General features: G+C 35.6%; 1 pseudogene; it reads left to right on the top strand.

Annotated features, from left to right (window-relative positions):
• The first annotated feature begins 13,008 nt into the window (after positions 1-13,008).
• LOC149193578 (uncharacterized) lies at positions 13,009-17,835 on the top strand (annotated as a pseudogene).
• Positions 17,836-27,920: the final 10,085 nt, after the last annotated feature.

Raw genomic sequence — 27,920 nt, 5'->3', positions numbered from 1 at the left:
TTGTGGTGTATACGCTACGCTGCTCCTTCCTCTATATAAATATCTCCACCGACATGAGATCCATCGAACTGATATAATCAATGCACGTTATCCCACCTAATCAAAGGATACCGAGAACCAAATTTTAAGGTTAAAGCCTAATCTAGACTGTAGCGTGATGATGTCGTTTTCTTTTCTTTTTCTCTGATATCGAAATGTGCAAGTACAAATAATAGGTGTTATCCCACCTAATCAAAGGTGCCGAGAACCAAATTTTAAGGTTAAACCCTTATCTGGACTGTCGAAATGCGCAAGTACAAGTAATACGTGTTATCCCACCTAATCAAAGGTACCGAGAACCAAATCTTATCCCACCTAATCAAAGGTTACCGATAACCAAATTTTAAGGTTAAATCCTAATCTGGACTGTAGCGTGATGATCTCGTTTTCTTTTCTTTTTTTGTGATATCGAAATGTGCAAGTACAAATAATAGGTGATCCAGATGGAGTTACCTAAGACTTGTGGTATATAAAGCTGTTATAGAATCTTAATTCATTAGGTCTTTCTTTCTAATTTCTCACTCTTACTTCACCTAACTATAAAACAAAATATTAGTATAGAATAAAATCTGGCATAGCATAATAGTTAATTAAAGTAAAAATTTACTCTCTCAATTTTCGATTACAGTTAAAAGTTTGAACTTTCTAGAGCTTTCTTTATTGTCCACATATAACTAGTCCTATATGAATGATTAAAGGAGGTTAACATGGTATACATTTAGACCATAGTGATCAGCATGTGTGAAACATAATTTTTGCATGCATACATCAATTATTCTTGAAGTGTTGGAAATATCTATTCCTATAGAAGAAAAGTAGGGGATAGGTATATGTGAGAGTTTTTGAACTTGGAAAATTGTCATTTAATGTCTAAAACTGACTTTGAATAGTTTCAAACCCCAGTTTTCTAAAATGGCATCCACTGGTAAAAATGATTATGTAATATGATTCCTCCATTTTTTCCACTCTAAAAGCATAAAGATAGATGATAAATAATATCATGATCCAATCTGGATCAACTCATCTTATGAATCAAACTTGTTTCCATTAAGTAGCAAACCGTGAAGAATTGTGTGGTATCAAAAAATTGCCCCCTTTTGTTTATTGTGTTGAAAGGTTATTTTTAAAATGTACCATAAGAGAGACATGTCTCCTTTTTATAATCAATGTGTAGTTGGTATACCACATTTAAATAAAATATTATGAAACTTGCACCATACAAATGATAACAAACAAATATTTACAGTAGGCCTCAAGGGGAAGCCCTCCTTTTACAATGAATACAATGTACAAGATAAATTTTGATGATCTTTATATATATATATATATATATATATATATATATATATATAACATTGACGGGGCATCCAAATGAAACCTAGGTAAGGTAGGTGCTAGAGGGAATTGAAGCCTCTACCAATTAATCCAAAGAATACAGAGACACAGGGAGGGGCTGAAAATAGTGGAGTTCACCTTAGTTCGTTGCTTGGCTAACGCGTCAGCGGACAGGGTGGAAGATGTAGGGTAGAGAGTCCCAGATCGATTGTGGCGTGGGAGAACCTGTTAGAGGGTCAACTAAAGGAAGATTGTTGAACAATTACGAAGCGAGATTACTCCATGTTACGAAGGTGGGGAGAGAGACATGGGCTGGGCCCGGATCATTTTAGAGACTCGCTTGGAGATATGAATCAATAATGTTTATTGTGGTAAGACAGATAGCAACTCTTAGGAAGACGAGACGGGGTACGTGTTTACAACTTACAAAAGAACTGACTACTAATGATGGGAGGGAAATGAATTTGGTTTCAAATGATCAACCGTCAAAATGCTGTATTAATTAGGAAGGGTGGCACTAGAAGTGGAGAAGTACAAAGCCTAGAGGGTGGGCGTATTGGAATAGGACCATGGTAATAATGATTTTGCATAGACCAAATGAAGGGAAAATGAGGGTGGGCGTATTGGAATAGGACCATGGTAATAATGATTTTGCCTAGACCAAATGAAGGGAAAATGAGAAGGAACATGCCCCTAGACTCATATTATTATATTGTAACATCATTGGAATGTTGAAGTTACTGAAAATAAATGAGGAAGGCATTCAAAGGATGGGGCAACATGACATTTTCTGGGTGTTTCCTTTATAAGAAGAGGTTGGACGACACGTAGGTTGTATAGAGATAAGGTTGAATGCTAGAATGGGATGTTACTACGAGTGGGAGTCTATTATTTTGACAATTAAGGCTTCCAACATTGCAATGGCTAAGGGATGCAATGCTGGTGGTAGGCCAAGGGGAAGGCTTCTCATGGAGGCTCAAGGATCAATGACTGTTAAGAGAACAAGGATGGAGGATGTGGCAAGGGAGGCTGCAATAAGTTATCAGGCAACTGTCCTGAAAAAAGGGAGAGAAATCGTGGAAATCTAGGAGAATGAGGTTAGGCATCTGTGAAGGGTTCTCTTGGATGGCCGAATTAAAGAATAGATATACTATATTATAGACACCAAAAAAATCCCCAACACGGATGATGGTGTATCATAAAACATTGGACACGATGTGGCATGTGAAAACCTTAGTGGTGAAGCTGCAGGAAGAGGCAGTTGAGGATAGAACTAGGGGGAAAATAGAGAACCAACTCCAATTGAAGGTGATTGAACAAAGATTAAGATCTATAGAAGAGACCCTAAAAAGGGTGGTGAATATAGAGTGATTGCAAGACGATACGATTATAGACATGAATAAGATGTTTTCCATCTACGTGAAATATATCCACAACTTAGATATCTCGTTGGGGAAGAAGAAGGAGATCCGGCCTGTCTAAGGAAACATCGTGCAAGGGAGACTACAAAAGTAGGCGGTTGTCAACAGGAAACTCAAAGAGCAAGGGTGGCAACGACAACACCTCCAACGGATGGAGCAACACCTGCAATTGAAACAGGTGTGGCAGAAGAAACACCAATGCCTGGTGTTAGATGATTATGACTCTATCCATTTTTTTCTTTGTTTAGTCGTATGGCTACTTAGGCCATATAATAGCTATAATGTGCTAGTTGTGCTTATAGCCTCAGAATATGTTGACAGAATGATAGAAAAATGAAGATTAAGCTATAAATTCATAGTTAGAAGTGGTACCAAAGTTAAATTTGTAGATCTGTATAAGCGATACTAAAGATAGAAAAACCTCATGGCTTGCATAGTTAGATGTGTGGTCAATGAAATCATCTTTTACTATCACTGGTCTAGTTTCCAATCTAGCGGGCCAATTATCTTTTTTGATATTTATAACATTAGTGTTACTTTAGTTGCATCTACCATTATTAATCCCTACCAAAAGAAGGACAATAGAAATTAATTTTCTTATTAATATCTCTTAGTTTAGTATTAACCAACACCAATTAGAATGTATAATTTTGGAAGAAAAAAATATATATTTTCCAATATTATTAAAAAAAAAACTAATTTTTGAACGTTTTATTAGACTAAAATTTGAAAATATAAATACAAATTTTACACAATACAATGTCATGCCGAAAACTACTCCCTAAAATTTATAACATAATTTCTAAATATAATTAGAATATTGATACGATGGTTTATATTATATTGATACCATGATTCAATTCTTCAATTTGATATTTTTAGATATTAATATAATATAAATTATTATAATCGTCCATTAATATTAAGGAACGTAAAGAAAAACGATAAATTAAGGAATGTAAAGTCGTTAATCGCCGCTTCTGCCGCTTCATTCAAAGTGGACATTGCAGTACAGGCTGTGGACAGCTAAAAATGGTCAAAGTAGGTGACAAGACATTGCTTCAATGCCCAAGAAAGTATTCTTCACCAAGAAATGGACTATATTATAGCAGCGTTCTTGGTTTGCGCCTTTTGAACTTTTTTTCTAGTTATAATGTGGGGACTTTTTTACTTCTTTTAGGGGTGTCTACGGAGGCCTTAATTTGGTTAGAAGTTAGTATGGCCAAACATAGATTCAATTTAGGCATTTTTTTTTTCAAAAAGATTTAGAGTAAGGAGTATTTAAATTTTATTTTTATAATAAAAATAAATTTAAAAAAAACTCTGGGTTATTTAAAATCTTGAAACTTCTTAGATTTCCAAAAAAAATTTCAAAATTTTTCTACTGACATTTTCTACTGAGGCCATTGCAGAATTGCTTTTCATGAAATTTCCATTGCTTTCCTCTTTAGAAGACTCTCATCTTTTCTATTATTCGATATTGATGTGAAGGTTCAGAAGGACGCCTGTACTTTCATAGTTTCGGTGGACAGTTGGGCGGCTAAAAGGCCCGTCCGTCTTTGGGTAAAATCTTTTCAACTATTATTCTTCAAATCTTTAATAGTCTTGATTCCTGAGAACCATGGAAAAGCTGCCCGATTTCTTTCTATTGAATTTATATAGTATTGCATTTAAAGGCAAAACAGGGACAGGTTTGAATAATCGTTTTTTTGATATTTTTAACGCCAAATTTAACTATAGACTTCCGGAGCTTTCGTATCTGTTCCGATCTAGTTTCAAATCAATAGTTTTCCTTTGAACAACTGGTATGAAGGTCTTGTAATATTAGTTTTTTTAATATTGAAAACAAATATTAATTTTTAAAATATTTTTAAATTTATTTTATTGAGTAGTTTTCAAATGATTTTTTTTTTAATTGATTATTTTGTTGGGGTTATTTTGAAACTATAAACAGTAAAAGCTACTATTTTGGGAATGTATTTTACCATTTTATAATCTTTTCTTGTATATTTCTTATGTCTTGTGTTTTTCTAAAATATATTTTATGAAAGAAATATAGGGAATGTTGATTTGCATTAGGAAAAGGATCAATAAACATTTGGTCATAAGAAAATTTTAAATTGGGAGTTTTTTATTTTTTTTATACATAATTTTTCATCTACTTATAAATTGTATTTGTGATATTTTACAAGTCAAACACTGACTAGTGAGTACCTAACAAATCTTATTTTGCTCGATTGTTTTTTTTTTTTGAGAAATTAGTTCAACAAAGTTATGCTTCATATTGTTCTAAAGCATTCAATTAACATTGTTTTTATTCATTCATCACAATATCTAATCTAGTTGATGGATTTTCTATGTTACTGTTTCTTTTTCTATGCTATTGTTTCTTGTGCTACTACCTTACGAAGTTTCCTTTGTAACATATGGTACACTTGCTAACTTAACCCTTAATATACTCACTATTTTTATCATGATATGTAATTTGTTTTCTTTTCTATATTATGTCTTGATTGTTTTTATAAATTTTAATATTAAACTAACTATAATAAATTTAAAATAACATAGATTTTAGAATATTGCTAATATTATGTGGTTGCCCTTTAGATATCAATCTTTTTTTTGCTAATGCAAGAGCCGGACCTTCTAATTCATTAATCAAAAAATAAAGTACATAGAATACATCAAAACTCCCATGCTCTGTGAGTGAAGAGAAACCTCATAAAAGCTATACTCTACCCCTATCTTCAAACTCTACGTTTCTCAAAAGAAAAATATATGAGTTTGGATTTGGATCCGAAAAGAACATATGTTTATTTGCAAGTAAAGTCAATAAATCCACCCGAATTCTCAAACTTAGGTACGGTTGCCTGCACGATGAGCCCGTTGTCCCCTAGGGAACTATTTTCTCGCCAGACCTAGCCTTCCTCTTTAATCTTGACCGTTGAACTTTTCTAATTTATCTAACGGCTTAGACCAATCCCGCGATAAAAATCTGCTCACCATTAACCACACGGGTCTGCAAACCTGCCCGAGCGATCTGATCCATTGAAATGCCTTGTGAGATCCAACGGTGGAGGTAGATATCGCACCTACCTACTTTCATGGAAGTTAGCGTACGATAAGGGTGGTTTTCCTCCTGACCTCACCACCACGTGGAGCTCACCGAGTGGGATCACTCACGAAAAGAAAATATCGCTTCCCACTTGTGAGGGCCGCGATCAATGGAAAACCGCTCAGGTCGTGGTGAGAATGGCCGGAAAGGAAAATCTTTAGTTTCGTGGTCTTCAAGTTTCATCTACTCTCGATTGTTCGCATCGTCAACCCTCCTTGACCAAATGCGTGAAGCATTCTGCGCCTTCCTTCCTACAACCCTTGAAGCTCTTTTGTCCTCGTCGGGGCAACTAGAAATTTCAGTGCACCAATTAATCTGGGAATCTCTAGTTAACCTTTCCATACCGTTTTCAAAAGACCCCATTGTGAGCCTGCCTCTGAACAAACATCTGCTGGTTAATTGTACCCGTCTCCATGGCTCTCTTAAGGAACACTGTATTGTCTTCATTTTCTTGGTTTTGCTGCACCGTCTTTAGTCTATTTCTAGGGAACTCTCGCCAATTCGTCACTACCCTATTATTTGTGCAGATCACTCCTTGATTGGCTAGCAGATCTGCTAGTTTGTTGGCATTTCTACGCACATGTGCAAAACTAACTATTCTCCGGCTATGTAGATGACTATTAATCTGTTGGAAGGCTTGAATTAGTCTCCAGTTTGAAGAGGCATTTTCTGGTTTTGTTCCCCAGCTTATTCTTTTGACTGAGTTGATGACCAGCTCGGAGTCAGCTTCAATGATTGTATTTTGATGATTTTCCTGAACCAGGAACTCAAGACATTGTTCCATGGCCATTAAATATGCCATGTTGTTGGTGGCCTTTCCCAAGTGGCCACGAAAGATAAATAAAATATCTCCCTTGTCGTCCCTTAACACCCCTCCAAGGCCTGCCTTGCTCGGCTTACCTTTGGAAGCCCCATCCATGTTGAATTTGAGAAATCTCTTAGAGGGAGGATGCCAGAAGTCTAGCTCAAGATCCAAAATAGAAACTTTCCTGACTAAGCCCTGAGGAACAAGTCCTGCAAATCTAGCTGGCAGAGAATCCTCCAATCTGTGGCAGAAGGGGGATTCAAGGGAAGATTTCAAATGGCAGTACTAACCATTTCCTTAATCTATTTTAGGATCAGATCATAAATATTCTGAGAAGACTTCTTAACATTCTTGAAGATCCCATTGTTCCTTTCTTTCCAAACATTCCAAATTATGAAGCTTGGTGTAAGAGCCCATGCAGAACCAAGAACTTCATTATCCGAAAAGTTCTTTCTCCATTTGGTGAGAGTATTGAAAAGACATCCCATATCTCTGTTGGATTGTTGGAAGATAGTTGCAAGAGAATCCCATAAAGTGGAGGCGAAGATGCAATTGTTGAGAAGGTGTTCCATGGTCTCCTCTTGAGCCTCACAGAGTTGGTGGCATCTAGATGGCCCAGGGAATCCCCTTTTCCTAATATTATCCCAGGTCAGGATTTTCCTTTGCAGAACTAGCCACAGAAAAAGTTTAATTTTCATCCAACCCTGATGCTTCCAAAGGTTTTTCCAAATCTTGTTAGGAGCATGGGGATCACATTCAAGGAGTATGAGTTTAACTTATTTTAGATTGAAGTTCCCCTCATTGTTGTTGCCCCATCTCAGCTGGTCATGCCCCCTTGGAACTAGAATTTTCCTTTGCTGCAACATTTTCCTTAGTCTTTCAGCCTTAGTTTTTAGATGACTGTCATTTCAGAGGTCAAGTTTTCTCCATCTTCTCCATTTCCCTGAACTATTAGTTTGATCCGAAAAATCCTTTACCTAGGTGAGCTCCATGGTATTTGTCTCTGTTTTGAGGTCCTCATGTAACATAATAGGTTCTTGTTGCCATCTATCCTCCCAGAATAAGGCTAAGTCTCCCTCTCTAATTTCCCAGAAGCTATGGTATTGAATTAATGTTTTGTTATCCCAGGCTTTGTTCCAAATATGAGTTCCTCTTATATTCCCATCCATCCTTATGCAATCATTATCTAGCCAATAACTTGCATATTTTTCTTTCGAAGTGATATCCCATTGTGCTTTTGGTTCCTTTATCCATCGCCACCATAGCTTTGCCCCTAGAACCTTACAAAGAATCTCAGGATCATCCAATCCAAGACCCCCGTGGTTTTTGGTTTTGCATATTTTTTCCCAGGAAACTAAGGCCCATTTCTTCTTTTCTCCCCCCTTTCCCATTGAATGTTTCTCTTTTGATGAAGAATTCCTTTGGGGTAGGGAGAGATGAAAGCATAAAGATTGGGATTGATTGAAGCACAGCCTTTGTGAGGACCAACCTGCCATCCAAGTTTAATGATCTCATTGTCCATTTCCTGGTCTTATCTTGTAGCTTACTAATCATCGGATCCCAATTACTCTTGTGAAGCGGTTTTGCAGTTAATGGAACCCCCAGGTGTTTCGAGGGGAGAGAGTCTATTTGGAAGCCCATAATTCTAGATATGTTCCTCTGAATAGCAATAATAGTATTGAAGAAAAAAATCTTATATTTGGAAAGATTAACTTCCAACCCAGAGGCCATGGCAAATTCATTAAGGATTTGTTTATAAGCAAGAGCTTCTTTGACTGTGGGTATTCCCTGCAACATGGTAACATCCACAAATTGTTGATGAGTTAAGGCTTGTCCATTGTCGAATATTTGTATACCCCTGATGTTACCAACTACTTTTGCATACTTGAGAGCCCTGCCTAGTCCTTCCATCATGAGTATGAAGAGAAAGGGAGAGAGAGGGTCACCTTGCCTAAGGCCCTTGGAAGGGGTAAAAGTCTCCGAAGGAGAGCCATTGACTAGAATTGAAAAACTAGAAGAAGTAATCAAAGCCAGGATCCATCTTACCTAATTGTGGTCAAGCCTGAAAGCAATAAGAACCTTCCTGATATAGTTCCAATTCAGTTTATCATAAGCTTTGGCTATATCCAGTTGCATGATCATTCCAGATTTTCTCTTACTAGTAAGAGAGTGCACCACTTCATGAGCTTGGATGATGTTATTAAGAATTTGCCTTCCTTCCACATATCCATATTGTTCCCCCGAAACTAGTGAAGGTAAGAGGGGTTTGAGCCTATTTGCAACCACCTTTGATATTATCTTGTAAACTACATTGCATAGAGCTATAGGTCTGAATCTATCAGGGGTTTGAGCCAGCTCCTGTTTAGGGATAAGGGCTATAAAGGAGGAATTCAAAGCTTTCAAAATGGTTTTGTGCCTCCTGGAATATTCCACTACTTGCAGAATGTCCTGTTTGACAATATTCCAGCAAGCTTTGAAGAAGTCAACATTGAAACCATCCAGGCCTGGTGCCTTACCATTCTGCATTTCTTTGAGAACCCCACTTACCTCCTCTTCGGTCACAGGCCTGTAAAGGTTAACATTATCCTCTCTGGAAACTATCCTGGGTATGTGCTTAGTAAAGTCCTCGATGTAGTGTTCTCTTTCATAACAAGTTTCCTGTGCTATGTTTCTAAAGTGCTGGACTAGAACTGCCTCTATTTCTTCATGAGAATTGAGATTATTTCCTCTTTTATCCTTAATCAAAGAAATTTTATTATGTGCTCTGTTTGCCATGGTGGATTTGTGAAAAAATATGGTATTGTGTTCACCTTCTTTTAGCCATTGGACTCTAGATTTTTGTCTCCAAAATATTTCCTCTTGACTGCATATATTCTCCCATTGTTGCTGATATTTGGTGGCTTGATCATGTCGTGCTTTGTCATGGCCTTCTTTGATAAGGGCTTGGTTAAGTTCCTGTAGTCTACCTTCAATCATTTTTTTCTCTTCAAAGATATTTCCAAATTCAGTCTTCTTCCAGTCTTTAAGCCAGAGCTTGATGTGTTTTAATCTTTTCTGTAGGAGGAACATTCTGGTACCCTGAATGTTTATATCCTCTGCCCACCACTTGGTTATGTTGCTGATGAAATCTGGGTGGGAAAGCCAGATATTCTCAAATCTAAAAGGTTTGTTCCTGGGGTTACCAATGCCCTGAACCTCTAGTTGTATCGGCCAGTGATCTGAACCACCAAAGGGTAGCACTCTTGCTACCATTTCCTTGTCATTGAGCATAAGATCCTCTAAGATTATGAATCTGTCTAATTTGGAAGCTACTTGAGACTCTCCTCCTCTTTTATTGTTCCAGGTGAAGATTCCATTATGCATTTCAATATCCACCAGCTTCATCTTATCAATAAAGGTTTGAAAAGCCACAGAGTCTTTGCCTAGAACTCTAGTTCCCCCTTTTTTTTCCGTGAGTGATTTAATCATGTTGAAATCACCCCCTAAGATCCAGGGTATTCCTACATGTCTATTTCTGAGAGTCTCCAGAGAGTTTAGAAGCCTAAGTTTGTCATCCATTCTCTGTGGGCCATAGACATTTGTAACCAGGTAGGTTTCCTTAACTCCTATTGGTTGAATTACTACAGATAAATAATCCCTAGATGCCACTGCATCTATTAAGTCGATATTTTGTGGATTCCACAGAGTGAGAATACCTCCTGCTATATTCTCTGCTTTGACTTCCAGAAACTCAAATTTATTGAGCCATTTACTATGGATATCTCTTATCTTTTGAATGGAACACTTGGTCTCCTAAATGAAAATCACATCCAGAGATGCTTGTTTCATTCTATTACTCAGTAACCTTTGTTTCCTTTTACTACCTAGACCTCTGATATTACAAGAAGTGAACTTCATAATTAAAGATTAGTAAAGGAATAACTGGATAGGTCTTTCATCTTACCTGAATCTATCATTAGCTTTCCACATTCCATCAACAACTCATTCTGCGTTTTTCTGCCCTTCTTCTTTCCTGGGATTCTGAGTGCTAGTCTTATCGTATTTTTCATCATTTTCACTCCTTCGTTGCCTTGTCTTTCTTTGTGTTTTAGTCTGTCCAACCCTTTAGTTTGGGTCTTCCATAAAAACAACTGTTGAATCCTATTGAGCTCCTCTGTAGGTAATGAGTCTAGTCCTTCTTTGGTTCCTTGATTCAAGAAACCTTTTAAATCTAGGTTCTCTTTCTCAAGAATTTCCTGGAGTTCATGGTCCTCCATATCCATCTCACTTTGGGTCATTTCAAGATCCATCGCCTGTTCAACATTACTAATCATAAATTCTTTCAGTTTGTCATTTTCTTGTTTTTGCTCACTTTCTTCTTCTTTCTCCTCCTCCACTGGGCTTCCTTCTTTTGCTTTATCAGTATCTATAGGACCTTCGTATGCTTTGAGGACTTGGAACATGTTCTGGTTAACTTTCTGCCCTGTATCTTTGCGTGTTCTTAGTCCTCTTTTGCCCCCATTTCCTTCATGTTCCACCTTGAAGAAGCTTTTTGGATCCTTCATTATATCAGCTTTGTTTTTGTTCTCTGTCTTACTGAGAGGGCAGTCTCTGACTAGATGTCCATGCTCATGACATTTGCAACATCTAAATGGAATATGTTCATAATCTACCGTTTGTATCCATTCCTCATCAAACACTTCCAGAATAACCTCTTCTGGCAACGCTCCAGAAAGATCCATCTCCACACATATTCTAGCGAAGGAAGTATACTTTCCCCTTCTAGTAGCCTTAGAAACTTTGACAAAATGCCCTAACTTATTTCCTATGGCTGATAGAGATTTCGTTTACCAGTAATCAAGAGGTAGAGAGTAGAGTCTTACCCAGACTAGGACTGAAGTAAAAGTTTCACGTTTTGGAACAAAGTCATAATCCAAGGTCGCATATAGAGGCCTGCTGCAGCATAAAATTATGGCCCTCCTTCAAGCACTCTGTCCTTATCTTCAATGTTTGCAAAAACTACAGTGAAAAATCCCTTGGACCCAAGATGTAGGTTAATGCCGCCTTTTGGTTTATAGTGGTATTTAATCCACTTTTGTAATGCTTTTTCAGTGGACCACAACCCCATGAATTTACAAATGATTGCATATGTTTGCATGTGATCCCTGTGTGCTTGCAGCGCTGGATCATTTAAAATGACTCTGGGAGTTACCGCCGCTTTGGGTTTGCATGGTCCCATGTGTGCTTTGTCTTTAGTGCTTTGTTCCTTGATTTCTTCCACATTTTCCAATGCATCATTGTGCTCCCTTGACTTAGTTCCCTCCTGCTCTTCTTCATTGCTTCTATCTTTTCCTTCTGAAGGCTCTCTGTCATTTTCCATTGGTTTTTTTCCCTTGCTAACCACAACCTGCTTGTAGGAGGGAGTGGAGCTCCCTCCTGTGTGTCCTTTCATGGAGGACTACCTCTGTGATCGATCAAAACCCTGGTTATTTTCCTGCTTCGTGTGCTTCTTGCGAGAAGGATCGAAACCATATACCATCATATATCGCCCTTTAGATTTCAATCAATCTTAAAGTTAAAATGTAATTGTTTCACCTAAATTAAATTAATAAGTCATAAAACTTAAATTATAATATTTAAGTTAAAAAAATAATTACGTCGTAAGGCATTCCCTCTGAAATCAACTCCCCTATTTGCCACTCTTCATCGGTCTACACCGTCGGATCAAGTGTTAGACGATTGGGGAAAGGTGTACCATTGGATTGATACAGTTTCATATAATAACCGTCCGTGTTAAACAAATTGATAGTGCAAAGTTAACCGAATAAAATGGGTTGCCAATATGAGCAGCACAGGTCGGGCGGAGAGATGGCGAGTCAAGGCCAAGCAATGTAACACAGCCCAGAATCTGATAAAATGGCTTCAGGTAAAAGACCCAAGGAGGCTCCTCGGCTTGGCCCGCGGAGCCACCAATATCAAGAAACACCCCTTGATTTCAAGAACATTAACTGGGCACTCATACACTCTGTTTCGCCCATGGGAGTACTTGCCTTTGCTCTTGGAATGGTTGGCAAGGGTTTTTACATTTGGAAAGGGTTTCTTTCTTCTGGCAGAAGGGAAAGACCTAGCTCATACAAGGGTTTTTACGTTTGGCAAGGGTTTCTTTCTTCTGGTAGAAGAGAAAGCCCTGGCTCATACATTGAATAGCCTCTCTCCTTATACTAACTCATGAGCAATACCAATTTCATAACAACCTCAACAGGAATTCCATCATGAAAAAATCTAAAAAGGTATGAGCTAAGACTTCATACAATATGCTTCCTGATTACCCTTACGCGTTGGAGGTTACAGGGGATTTGGCTGGAGAAGAAGTTTATAGAAAATTAACTCAGGATGTTCAACTTATTCCAACAAAGAAGTAACCGAATAGTAACAAAATTACAAAAACAAGAAATAAGCCAAAGGTGCAACCTCGAAATTATGCTCCTCTCTCAGATGTACCAAGTCAGCAGAAACCAAAGGTTGAAAAATGTAAACACCCGATGTCATTTAACGAAAAGAAGAAGCAAGATTCGGCGGTCACAGAGCATTTATCTTTAAATTTATGTATCTCGATGCAGCGTTTTCAATGCATTAACGAATTTTAACTAAAGGATTCTTCGTGGTAGCTTAAATGTTTCTAATCAACTACTTTGATCTCTGTTATGTAGTGATGTGCGAGGCAACAACTTGTCAGGGACCATTCCTGAGAATATTGGCAACTGTACAAGCTATGCAGTTTTGTATGTTTTCTGATTTTCCTAACTGGATTTTAAATGAACAAATGGGTGTAAATGTATGGTTTGATACAAGACTCATTATCTCAATTACTTGTTGAATTCGGGTTGGTATTCTTGTCAGGGACTTATCATACAATCAACTTACCGGAGAGATCCCCTTCAATATTGGGTTTCTACAAGTGGCTACTTTGTAAGTGGAGATATTTCCAGGACTGAACTGTGTTCTAGTATCAAGAATTTTGTGTTGAATAGGCAGGGATATGAGATTATGCAGGCTGTCTAAGTAATGCAATTCATTGCATGGTATGCACTATTCAACCGACATCATTAATCTGGTTGCTTTAGTTGTCCTACCCTAATTTTAAAGTGGTTATCCTAGGTCGTTATAAGGAAACAAGCTGACCGGAAGGATACCTGAAGTAATTGGTCTCATGCAGGCTCTTACTGTTCTGTAAGTACAGTGTTTTCTGGATCTCAACTTGTCCAAAATTTTCCTGTAATCGGATTAAATTATAATCTCTTACATTTAATTGCGTGGAAGCCTAGATCAATAAGAATCCATAATGATTTTGGATATTGTCAATATATTTCTTATGCAGAATCAATCAATATTCCTTCATTCATTGATAAATGTTTTGTGACGTTTGGAAAAAACTTGATTATGTAATTATGGTGTAAGATTTAGTGTACTGATACATTTAATATTTATTACAGGGATTTGAGTGATAATCATCTTACTGGAACAATTCTTCCGATTCTAGGCAACTTGACTTACACTGATAAACTGTGAGTTGCTTGCATAGTTAATGCTCGAATTGTTCCCATCTGGGTTTGTGAAAGTCCATTACTTTTTGACTATAAGTTTCCTTTATGTTCAATTTTCAAGAAGCTGATTCTGTTGTTCTTTCTTTTGCACTACTCAGATATTTACACAGTAATAATCTCACGGGATCTATTCCGCCAGAATTGGGGAACATGAAAAAGCTGGGATACCTATAAGAGATTCCAATCACATATTTTGTATGATTGATATGTAAGAAATGGAAACTGGACGTGCATGATAAGAAATAGCTATTTGATAGTCAATGGTTGTATGCATATGCAGGCAGCTAAATGACGATCAGCTGACTGGGAAAATTCCACCCGAGCTGGGGAATTTGGAACAACTGTTCGAATTGTAAGTTTGTGTCCAAACCTTTTTCTAGAAAGTGGAGATAAAAATGATAGAAATATCTTGAAACCTCCCATACACTAAACATTAATCTATGATATCTTTTGGATTCTTGCTGTAAGTATTTAACATTCCAAGGTTGTATTTTTTTTGAGACAGAAATCTTTGCCAGAAATCAACTTGAAGGTCCAATCCCAGAGAATATTAGTTCATGTGTTGCTCTCATTTTCTTGTAAGTGATATAATTTTCAAGCCAAGTGATGAATTTGCGGAGCATAATTTCCCACTGGCTAACAATATGCTGTGCCTTCATTGTCCTTTGTCCAGTAGCAATGTGAATGGCAATCGTTTGAATGGAACTATTCCTTTGGAATTTCAAAAACTTAACAGGCTAACTTATCTGTAAGTAATCCCAGGCCATATTCTAAATTGACCTATAACATAATGAGTTGTTGAATTGCATTAAGCATATTCAATATGCCTAATGGATAACATTGCTGCTTTTACAGAAATCTGTCCTCCAACAATATCACGGGAACAATTCCTATAGAGCTGGGGCATATTATAAATTTAGGCAGATTGTGAGTTTTAGTTATTCTAATGTCTTGGTTAAGGCTTCTAAGGTTCCCTTTTAGAACTATATCTAAAAACATAATAGCTGCAAGGGTAGTCCTTACATTTTTATTGCCCTGTGATGTGATGTGAATTTTTAGGGACATTTCTAACAATAATATATCTGGACCTATCCCGAGATCTATTGGGAACATGGAACATCTATTAAAATTGTAAGTCTTGTATGTAGAAAAGTTTTTGAATTATTAAGCTACAAGTTTTATGTGTGAAAGTTATATTTATTTTTAACCCCATTGGATTATGAAAAGCTTAATGGGTGAGAGTTATATTAATCCCATGATTTCTATTGGATTATGAATTCAAGGAACTTGAGTGGAAATAAACTGAGTGGGTTTCTCCCTGCAGACTTGGGAAACTTGAGAAGTATCGGGGATATGTAAGTCCTTAGTATTTGATTTGTGTAGCTTGTGAACTAGTTCTATTTTCTAGTTCTTTCTACATCTCTTTCTGGTGTGCCCTAGCCACTTCATCAAAACAGTAACATAGTGCGGTATTTTTTCAATGCAGGGACCTTTCTGCCAACCAATTATCGGGTCCTATTCCTTCAGAACTTGGACAACTACAGAATTTGGTCTCACTGTAAGTTCCTTGGAGTGATCCCTAAATTATAATTTATTAATACCTTCACAATTATTCTGAAAATAACTTTGTAAATGGATAATATACAGGATACTGAATAACAACAGTTTATCAGGGGAGATGCCATGGCAGTTGACCAACTGCTTTAGCCTTACTACTCTGTAAGAATTTGCCTGAATTGGTGCTATTTTTTGTTCATTTCATCATGAAATTACAGAGGAAATAATCCTCATATATCAACTCGTAGTTATTCATACTAGAAACGATCAATTTGTTTTACAGAAACCTCTCCTACAACAATTTGTCTGGGAATATTCCTGTCACACAGAACTTTACAAGGTTTACCCCAGAAAGGTGTAGATATAATGAACACATTTTATTTCTAGATCAAATTTAGTTTTCTTCTTGATATTGTCAAGTCTGTACATTTTATCTGATGGGAACGATTTTTGCCTCAATTTTTTTGGAAATCTAGGTCTCTGTGGTTATTGGATTGGATCACTTTGTGGGATATCTTCCAAACAACCAAAAGGTGAAAACAGAACTAGATATTACAAATCAGATTCCATAGATTTGTATTAAATATCCTTTAGATTATATTGATATTGTTATCTATTGATTGTGTAAATGGACAACTTCTATGTCAACAACAGGTATTGTTTGCATCTCATTGGGTTCACTGATATTAGTGTGTGTAATCACCATCGCTCTCTACCTTTCAAATCAACATAAACCATTCACTAAAGGGTCATCAAGCAAAACAGGTCAAGGTATTATGCCTCATTTCAAATTTGTTATTTCTCAGAGTAAAGTTATCATCTTACCATCAATATCTATGCCTCTTGTTAAAAGATTCTTGCATGTCATGACCAGGTTCTCCAAGGCTTGTAATATTGCACATGGATATGGCCCTATACATGTATGATGATATAATGAGAATGACCGAAAATTTGAATGAGAAATTTATAATTGGCAATGGTGCTACAAGCACAGTTTACAGATGTGATCTTAAGAACTGTAAGCCAGTTGCTATTAAAAGACTATACACACACTATCCACAAAGCTTGCGGGATTTCGAAACTGAGTTAGAGACTGTTGGAAGTATCAAACATTGGAATCTTGTCAGTTTGCGTGGGTACTCTCTTTCGCCACATGGCAACTTGCTGTTCTATGACTACATGGTAAATGAAAACACCCGATGTCATTTAATGAAAAGAAGAAGCTTTGTCAACACTTGAGCAATTACCAGATGAGATGGCGGTACCCATAATTACATTCTTAAGGAAGCACATTGGTCTAAGTCAGAATGAGGAGGAAATCGAAGTTGATATTGATGCTTTTTATGATGATTATTTATGGGAGCTACAGAGCCTTGTTTTCAATTGCCTCGAAGAGATAGGCGAAGGCACCAGAAATACCCAGGCTTCATAAAGGCTTTCTAATCCTGCGGTATGCTGTCCTAGTGCTATGACTGTCTTATATGTTAAATGTAGTCAAGAATGGCCATATCGTCATTTGGTTCTTTTCAATGTTCACCAATATTTGGTTTGTTTTTCCTTACGAGAGCCATTGAAATTTTCTGTAGCAGCCTGTGAATGCTAGGGTTGTATCACAATTAGAGAGTTAGCCCACAAACGTAGTTCAACAAGGTTTACTCTTTATTCTAGCCAGAATTTCAAGTTTCTATTTATTCTTTTTAGATGGAATTTCTGCATTTCGTTACTGTTGTTCATGTAAGCATATGTAATTTCAAGAACATTAACTGGGCGCTCATACGCTCTGTTCCGCCCATAGGAGTACTTGCCTTTGCTCTTGGAACGGTTGGAAAGGGTTTTTACATTTGGCAAGGGTTTCTTTCTTCTGGCAAAAGAAAAAGCCCTAGCTCATACAAGGGTTTTTACGTTTGGCAAGGGTTTCTTTCTTCTGGTAGAGGAGAAAGCCCTCGTTCATACATTGAATGGCCTCTCTCCTTATACTAACTCGTGAGAGATACCAATTTCAGAACAACCTCAACAGGAATTCCATCATGAAAAAATCTAAAAAGGTATGAGCTAGGACTTCATACAATATGCTTCCTGATTACCCTTATGCGTTGGAGGTTACAGGGGATTTGGCTGGAGATAAAGTTTATAGAAAATTAACTCAGGATGTTCAACTTATTCCAACCAAGAAGTAACAACATAGTAACAAAATTACAGAAACAAGAAATAAGCCAAAGGTGCAACCTCCAAATTCTGCTCCTCTCTCAGATGTACCAAGTCAGCAGAAACCGAAGGTTGAAAAATGCAAACACCCGATGTCATTTAACGAAAAGAAGAAGCTTTGTCAGGATCTTGAACAATAACCAGATGAGATGGCGGTACCCATAATTACATTCTTAAGGAAGCACATTGGTCTAAGTCAGAATGAGGAGGAAATCGAAGTTGATATTGATGCTTTTGATGATGATTATTTATGGGAGCTACAGAACCTTGTTTTCAATTGCCTCAAAGAGATAGGTGAAGGCACCAGAAATACCCAGGCTTCAGCAAGGCTTCCTAATCCTGCGGTATGCTGTCCTAGTGTTATGACTGTCTTATATTTTAAATGCACTCAAGAATGGCCATATCGTCATTTGGTTCTTTTCAATGTTCACCAATATTTGGTTTGTTTTTCGTTACGAGAGCCACTGAAATTTTCTGTAGCAGTGTGTGAATGCTAGGGTTGTATCACAATTGGAGAGTCAACCCACAAATGTAGTTCAACAAGGTTTACTCTTTATTCTAGCCAGAATTTCAAGTTTCTATTGATTCTTTTTAGATGGAATTTATGCATTTCGTTACTGTTGTTCATGTAAGCATATGTACATGTGTAGGTTGTGACGCTGTCGATGAATCTGTTGATGTTGGTGAGGATGAGATGCCTCCAACAAACTTCCCTAGTGTTGATATTGAGAAAGAGACAACATCAGTTAGCATCCAGTAGCTCAAGTATCTTAAGCAGTGATTATGGATCTTTCTCTAGTGGTATTGTCTTTGGACAGGAATTGAGCTTTTTGATGTTTCTCAAGTGGTATTCTGTTTTAGAGTTCATTCATTTACTTTGGTCATTCTTTTTTATAAGATTCTATTCTAATTTATGAATATCTTATATTTTAAATGTAGTCAAGAATGGCCATATCATCATTTGGTTCTTTTCAATATTCACTAATATTTGGCTTGTTTGTCCTTATGAGAGCCACAGACATTTTCTATAGTAGTCTGTGAATGCTAGGCTTGTATCGAAATTGGAGAGTCAGCACAAAAACGTAGTTCGACAAGGTTTAATCTGTGTTCTAGCCAAAATTTCAAGTTTCTACTTATTCTTTTTAGATGGAATTTCTGCATTTTGTTACTGTTGTTCAAAGAGTTTATACTTACAGACATCACATATCTCTAAAACCCCACTGCATTTCCCAATTCCTTTGCTTACATAAATTTCATGGTCGTGTATGCAACAACTGTGCAATCAACGTTGAATCCCAACAATCTCGCTTAGTGCAACGCCACTCAACACATTTTCTCTTCTCAACAAACCCTACCCGTTGATAGAAAAAGGGGAAACCCTACTTTTCTCTACACATATTCAATGTTTGCAGTTGCAGTTTCCTGTGCACACCATAAATACACGATTCCACTACCACCCACCATTTTATTCAAATGCCATATCTGAGATTATCAAGCAGTATTTGATTTAAAAATGATGTTACTGGAATCAGTTTTAGCAGAGTTATCCATCGATGATCTTAGTGATCATTGCCAACAAATGCTACATGTGAATATGCTTGCCACTGCTACACAGGAGATATATAGCTGTAGAAGCTATTCAAAAACCCCACAGGGTTACAGTGTATATAAACACAGAGTGGTACTCATCAGCATCCCCCAAAGAAATTGGGGGCTATTTCAGTTGGAATCTCTCTCATTTAAACAGAGAATCGATTGAAGTCTTTGAGGGTTCTCTGCAGCGAGAAAATATGAATGACTACCAGGATGAGGATATAATTGAATTGAATGCACACGAAGCTGAATTCTTTCCTATGAGCGGTACCTTAGAGCCCCCTGCAAGTCCCAAATCGTCATCATTAATTCCGGCAACCAATTCCAATAGCCTTGATCTAGTTAGCCCATCATTCAATGACACCCCCCAATCCCATGTGGTTCCTGAGCTGAAGGTTTCGGCTCCATCCAACTCGTTTCCCGGGCTTTGTATAGAGAAAAACTCTGACAATAATGTTACCGATTCGGCAGAAGATGAAGATCATTCAATCAAGAATAGCAATGTCGAAATTACACCGACGCCTTTCAGTCCTGCAAAGATGGCCTGCACAAATTCACTTTGGGGTGTATTTTCTTGTAGTTCCCTGGGAAAATGTTTTGCGGCAAATCGTTGAAACAACAGATGGAAAAGGTCAAGCAACCAGTGCTAGCAATTATGCGATAGAGCAAAGACGAGAAATTATGCTGTAGTTCTCAGGGTGTGAAAGATGATGTCCCTTCGGTTGAGTGTGAAGAAAATGAGTCAGTATTAATGTCCAGTGTAATCGTGGAGGTGTTCAGATTTTTTTTCATTCTTTTTATTAATACAAAAAGAGAGTACATGATCTGGTATCTATCTATAAGATTTTTTTTATATCTCTTATGTCTATTTTCTTTCTACTGTTTTAGAGATTCTTTTTGTGATCTACCTTATATTCATCCATATCAAATTAAACTACATATTGTCCAAAAGACACAAATTTACAGCATGTGTATCCAACATTTTAACCCCCAAAATACCCATAGCATAGCTTCTCTTATCGGTAAGATTTTCTGTTTCTTGTACATGATCTTGTATCTGTCTATAAAAAATTTTCATGTCTCCTAAATCTCTCATGTCTATTTCCTTTCTGTTTTAGAGTTTCTCTCTGTGATCTACCCTATATTCATCTATATCAAATTAAATTAAACTGCATATTGTCCAAAAAAACACACAAATTTACAACATGTGTATCCAACATCTTAACCCCCAAAATACCCATAGCATAATTTCTCTTATGTTTCTAGATCATATTGTCCAAAAAACACACAAATTTACAACATGTGTATCCAACATCTTAACCCTCAAAATACCCATAGCATAATTTCTCTTATGTTTCCATATCATATCATCAGTGGCCTCCTAAGTAAAATTAATGCATTCAACATTTGTCATTACATCTTGAATAAAAGTTGCGAAATGAATCTTACCAGGTTCCTTTGTGATGCCTTGCTTTGAAAGTAGATCGACAATCTGGTTTTGTTCCCTATATATATGACCAAAATCTATCTGTTGGAAAGTACTTACCAGGTGCTGAATCCGCCTCATCCAATTTGATAAAATAGGAGGATTAAACAGAGTGTAATTCTTGACCCAATCAATTATGCCCTTAGCATCTCCAAATAAGCTCTCTAGTCCCAGCCATTTTGCTCCTATGAGGACACCCCATAAAGCGATAATTTCAGCTCTATTGTTGGTCCCATGACCTCCCTACCAACATAAATGGTAATAGTTGTCCGACTCCAATAGAATGTAATTCTTGACCCAATCAATTATGCCCTTAGCTTCTCCAAATAAGCTCTCTAGTCCCAGCCATTTCGCTCCTATGAGGACACCCCATAAAGCGATAATTTCAGCTCTATTGTTGGTCCCATGACCTCCCTCCCAACATAAATGGTAAAAGTTGTCTGACTCCAATAGAATGACTGCACCGGAATCACATTTTCTGTGCAAGCATGCCCCATCAAAAAACCCCACTGGAAAGTCCTTCCAGATACCTAGGAATCTGAATTTTTTAGTCGGCCTTATTTCCGCAACATAGGCACCAGACTTAATGATAACTTCCTGCACAATTGCAACTTTCTGTTAACAAATTAGTGCATTCCAACTCCTCCAGATTGACTAAATAATGTAAAAGCATCCAGAACAATACATAAAGCATCCAGAACCCCCTCCCAGACTGCCATAACAAATGCACATTGAAGCAACAAATGATCAACATCTTCATTCCCCCGCTTGCACATCAGACAAATACCTGGACCAATAAAGCCCCTTTGTTGAAGATTCTTCCAAGTAAGGATGCGGTTGTGTAGTGCCAACCAACAAAAGCATTTGAGTTTCTGTGGTATGTCCCATTTCCACGATTCCTTAAACCACAAGCAGTAATTGAAATCCTTCTCAACCATATTTTTAAAAACCGGAACTAGTGACTGGACCGGTCCACTTAATAAATCGGGTTTCAAACTGGAACCGGTCAAACCAGGACTAGTCAGGTCTAAATGAACCCGTCTTTAAAAAATACATGAAATAATTAGTTTTTAATAAAAAAAAGCTATTTTTAAGATTTAAAACCATGATTCCAAACCAATAAAGACAAAATATGCAAGGTTTTCTCATCTATATACCATGTAAACGTGAATATAATGTAAAGACGGAAATTTGAAGCAGAAACCAGAGTTCCTTGCAGGCTGGTCGAAGAAATCACTCGAAGCGATTGGTGGCGGTTCACTGCAGTCTGGCGGGATGATCCTCTGTGAAAAGCAATATGGATTTCTTGGTCTCCCCGAAGATCCAACAAGCCAGCTTCTTGACTGGGGTTTCCCTGCAACACCAAATATTGCCCAGTGTCCATCGTACCATAAAAAGCCTTCCGTGTAAGGCTCAGGAAAGCCTTTGGAAACCCCATGCCATCACAAGGAAGAGTAAAACATATATGCAACAATGGAGAGATCCATGCTTTCAGGGAAGAGTTTCCTTCTTATATATTGACCCCGCACTAGGTTGAAAGGGCCTAAATCATTCTTTATTCATGATTCTCTAAATCATCTATTTTTTGGTATTAATAAAAATTTCCTATGTATTTGGCCAGACAAGTTGAGGTCCATACATTACCACCATTACGACTATGATGCGCCTATTGACGAATATGGTAGGCAAGAGTTGGTGATGCCAAACTTTGTTTTGCAATTAAAGAGTGTGTGGGGTCTAGGAACCCCCATCCCCCACTTTTTTTTTCTTCTTCTTGAAAAATCTGCCCCCTGGGTTGCAATGAAGTATGCTTCAATTATCCTTCCACAATCAGAAAGTCAGGAACTTTTGTAAGTCCGTATTTGTATTTTCTCCTTTTATTTGAAACAATTTTGTACTCCGTAACCATTGAAGTGCATACTTTGATATAGGATTGACTTAATGGATATATAGGAACTTAGACCGGAGATTATTCTAAATGGGAGTTTACATTCCACTCAAATTGTTTTTGTTGAAATGGCTTGAATCATCAACAACATAACCACAAGTTTAAGATAACAAGTTATAAATCTCAACTTTGTTTTTGTTAAAATGGCTTGAATCATCAACAACATAACCACAAGTTTAAGATAATAAGGTATAAATCTCAACTTTGCTAGGACTCTGATTCTGTACTTTATCAATGAAGTGTAAAAATCAATGAAGATGATTTGTTAGACAATAGAACCCAGTTTATGATAAAAAAGAAACACTAGTAAAGAAACAAAATTACATAAAATGTTGACTTATTTCTTCTATATTATTGTTTCTTATACCATTGCCTTACAACGTTTTCTTTGCAACATGTGGTGCAAATGCTAGTTTATTTTAAACTCATATAAATAAAACTGTGTCTTATTTTTATAAATTTAATAATATTTTTTGAAACATGGTTTAAGATGATATCTTTTATAAAATTTATGTCATTTAATTTTTAAACCAATTTTAAATTAAAGTAATTGTATACAACATTACTTATTTATATCAAAATTTTCCATTAAGCAAACTATTTATATCAAAATTTTCCATTAAGCAAACATTTAAGTTTTACTAGCATAGATAAAAAGCGAATTCGAATTTTGAATGGTTAATCCAATTTGGAATTAAAATAAATCTAAAATAATTATATACAACATTATATATTTATATCCAAATTCTCATAAAGCAAAACTTGACCGTATTTTAACATGTATAAAAATTAAAATATGTGTCTACATATGGCCGTGGAGACGACACTCGACTGCATGGAAATTTTCAGATTGCGGATAGAGTAAATTTAATACAAATATATGGGTGCATTTTAAAGGCAAATGAGTATATATATATATATATAAAGTAAGAAAAGAAAATTAATTTTACAAAATTTTTAGATTGCGGTTATAACAAATTTAATAGGGATAAAGGAAATGATTATGGGGTTATATATAAAAATTAATTTATATATATATATATATATATATATATATATATATATTATTTTTATACGTTTTCAAAATTTTAATTTTATAGAGATGGAAACGTTGATCATTATATAAATTTTAATTAATTTATTTTTAATTTATATATTTATTTTATAATTGTTTTTTTTTCAAATTATTAAATATGTGTATTTATTTTAAAATAGTTTTTTCAAAATTTTAATTTAATTATCAGATGGATAGTAGAGATTTAATCTCCATAGAATATGTCAAAATATCATAATGGTATACACAAATCAAGTATTAGGATTTATCTCCAAGTTAGTTATATTATTTGAATTTATTTATCTCAAATTAATGCATTAACTAGTTAATTTGTTTAAAATTCCCTAGGAATTAATTGAAATCGATGCGTGAACTTTGCATAATCAAAGTGCCCCATGGATTTTACAAAGTGCTAAATCCATATATGCTGTCAAAAAACTAGTTTAAGTAACAGAAATCAAGATTTCACCACAAATTTTTCCATTGGATTTCTATAAAATTGGATTTATATAAATTAGAATAAGCCCATAAAACCTATATTACAAATGTGATAAGTCTCTTATATTAACATAAATTTATTGACCATTAATTCCAATTTATATAAATTAGAATAAACAGATGAAACCTATAATGCAAATGTGATGAGTCTCTTATATATTTTGAAACAATGACTATTTTTTGGAAGTGAAATGCAAATTCCATCATTGCATTATGTTTCTTGTACACCAAAAGGATGCTCTATCACTAAACTCAAATAATGTGGAATCAAGACATTCTGAACATGTCGACTAAGGTAAAAAGAAAACTAGTACAGCAAAGGAAAATGTCCTTGGAAATTGAATAGCCAAATCCTCCCCTCCCCACTTTGAGAGTAATATATATCCTATAATATAATATTAAAAATATATGTAAAAAAATATAATAAAATAATTATTTCAATTAAAAAAACTAAAAAAATAATTTCAATTTCCTTTATAATAACACTAATTTATGTGAAATTATATCTTGATTTACAACTAAGCTTTATGACATTTTTAAATATAAATTTTAATTAAAAAACCAAATTATCTAATTGTACACCTAATAAACCATGCAAAATAATTTACAAAATATTAAATATACATTAAATTATTACAAACTATCACATTCATAATATTTTTTTATCAAAATCTTCAAATAAAGAATATTATTTAAAAAAACTTACACAAAATAAAATAAAGCTTTTGAACGCATTTAAATTCAAAAAACGTTGTATAGAATTTTGACTAGCAAAACTAAAGAGAAAGCCAATTGATTCGTTGTTTGCCATGTAAGCCTAGTGAAGCCAAACGCATCCTTCCTTAAGAGATCATCAGGTTCAAAGCATCTTCGGTCAACTTTGGTCAAATAGCATCAGACGAAAACCAAAAAAGAGAAACTTAAAATCTTATAGAGAAATCCTAAGGAGAATGTAACGTAAAAATGATCAAAGAAATGGGAGAGAGCGCCGCTGAACTCGATGAAACTGTCCATTTCATTGGAAAAAGTAACAGAAATATTGATGAATCCATTAATTTGTCATTCAAAATCAACTTATTCTTATGAATCCTTTAATGTCTCAATGAAAATTAACTTTGGTGATGAGAGTTTTTTTAACTATAGAAGACAATAGGTTTGGAATTATGGAGGAAAATCCAAAGACATTGAAAGCTATTAAGATCATTTTTTAAATATTAAAATATTTATTGTTATTTTTGATATTCACAATCTATTTTTTTTTTAAGGAATGTTTTCTTACAGTATGGAAAATAACTTTATTGTTTTTAGTTTAGTTTTAAAGGGAGTGAAAGAGGTAATATTTCAAATAATAATGCTATTATGATAAGTATTTCTTTGCGAAGTTGTATCAATTATTTATGTATTAAGGGTTTAGTGACGTGTTCAATGGTGGGGAGAGAATGTGTTTAACTAAATTCTTTATAAGGAGAGGTTGATGTACCAATGGCTTGTACCATGAGTTGACATGTAGTTCTTTTTTATCCATGTGAGAATTTATACTATGACATGGGTTCTCAATGTTGAAGAAATGGGTTATATGTTTGAGGTGATTTATACATGAACCAAATTGAGGCTATTTGCAAAATGCTCATAGCCATCATGGTGTTTAGTCCCTCGGGTATAGCATAGTAATATGCAATCTCAGATCATGGCTAATAGTTCGTCTTCAAATGTGGTTACGTCGACATGGACCATCTATTCTTTATGTTTTTTCTCATCATCTATGGGTTTTTTTCTCAATGGAAAGAGATCTATGTTTTCATATTTCCATCCTCTTTCTTGGTCTTTTCATTACTTAGCTACAAAGATACAATTTCTTAGCTTGTTTCCAGGGTAATGTTGGTTGTCGCTTATTAGTTTTTTAGTGCTAGAGATAATTTGGTAGCAATGTTGTTGTTTGTAGGGTGATGGTGGTTTTGGCTTATTAGGGGTTGCTCAACCTAGCATGGGGTGGAGATCTCATTTGACATTTACAAAGATACAATTCCTTAGCTCGTTTGGATGAAGTAGAATTAGATTTGATGAAGGAAAATTTTCAGCATGGAGTCTTATTTTGAAAATTATGGAAACCTTAGAAAATATTACTAATCCTTCATATGAAAAATGTAAGATGTTTGGCTACATTTTTGTGAAAATATTTGAATTTCCAAGGATCTTATACAGTCTATATCATATTTTTGGTGCATTTTAAGGTAAAATAATAAATAATTATATCCTGTAGAATTTGGGGAAACGAGTTCTAGGAAAATTGAAATTAGTGAATATTTTTTTGGGGAAAAGCATAGAAAATTAGTCAATGAGTGAGATTTACCCATTAAAATTTTAATTGGATTTGATGGGTGAACATAATTTCCTATAAAACTCTGAAGTTATGGATGTTGTGGCTATGTGGGATTCAAAAGTAGGGTAACACTTGTGGCTAGTAAAATCAATGCATGTACTATATGGATCTCTAATACGGTATGAAGGCTCTCCTTTATGAAGTCCTTCCTGACAACAATGATGTTAAAGATGAAATTCTCCTAGTTCTATATGATATCATGTTAAAATTTTGATTGGATTTTATGGGTGAACCTAATTTCCTATAAAACTCTGAAGTTATGGATGTTGTGGTTATGTGGGATTCAAAAGTAGGATAACACTTGTGGCTAGTGAACTCAATGCATGTACACTATCGATCTCTAATTGGATATGAAGGCTCTCGTTTATGAAGTCCTTCTTGACAAGAACTATGTTAAAGACGAAATTCTCCTAGCTTTATATGATATCATGTTGCAGTTGAAAGAAATAAGTACCAAAGTGAATTAGATTGAAGAGGTCATCACTCCAAGCCCTAGAGTAAGTGCATCTAGTGTTGAGCTTTCATGCTAATTGAGGTGGATGCCTCCAATTCTTGCTAGTTTTTTCATGAGTTTCCATTGGATGTCAATTTGGGTGTATGTAAATATTTTTAATAAGCATTTTTGGGTTTTTTGTTTTGTCTCAGGGCTCTTACTACTACCGTAGGCATTTACAGTTTATTATATCTAGCTTCCCATGTGGAAGCCCATTAAAAGACAACCACCATTAAAAGACAACCAGTAATGACTTAAGCAATTTTTTGTTACTAATAGAATTTCTTAACTTATAAGAAAATTTGTGTAAAAGTTAATATTGGAAAAGAATATTAACTTGTGAATTGAAAATCACGAAAAAGAAGTAAGTAAAAAACTAGCTTCAAACTTTTCCTTTCACTTGAGGCA

This window comes from Pinus tabuliformis, chromosome 2_2 (genome assembly GCF_031772625.1).
Source record: "Pinus tabuliformis cultivar Carrire ecotype Pingquan chromosome 2_2, CPIR1, whole genome shotgun sequence".
NCBI lineage: Eukaryota > Viridiplantae > Streptophyta > Pinopsida > Pinales > Pinaceae > Pinus > Pinus tabuliformis.
The sequence above is the reverse complement of the archived record's forward strand: the minus strand, read 5'-3'. Positions and strand labels throughout refer to the sequence as shown.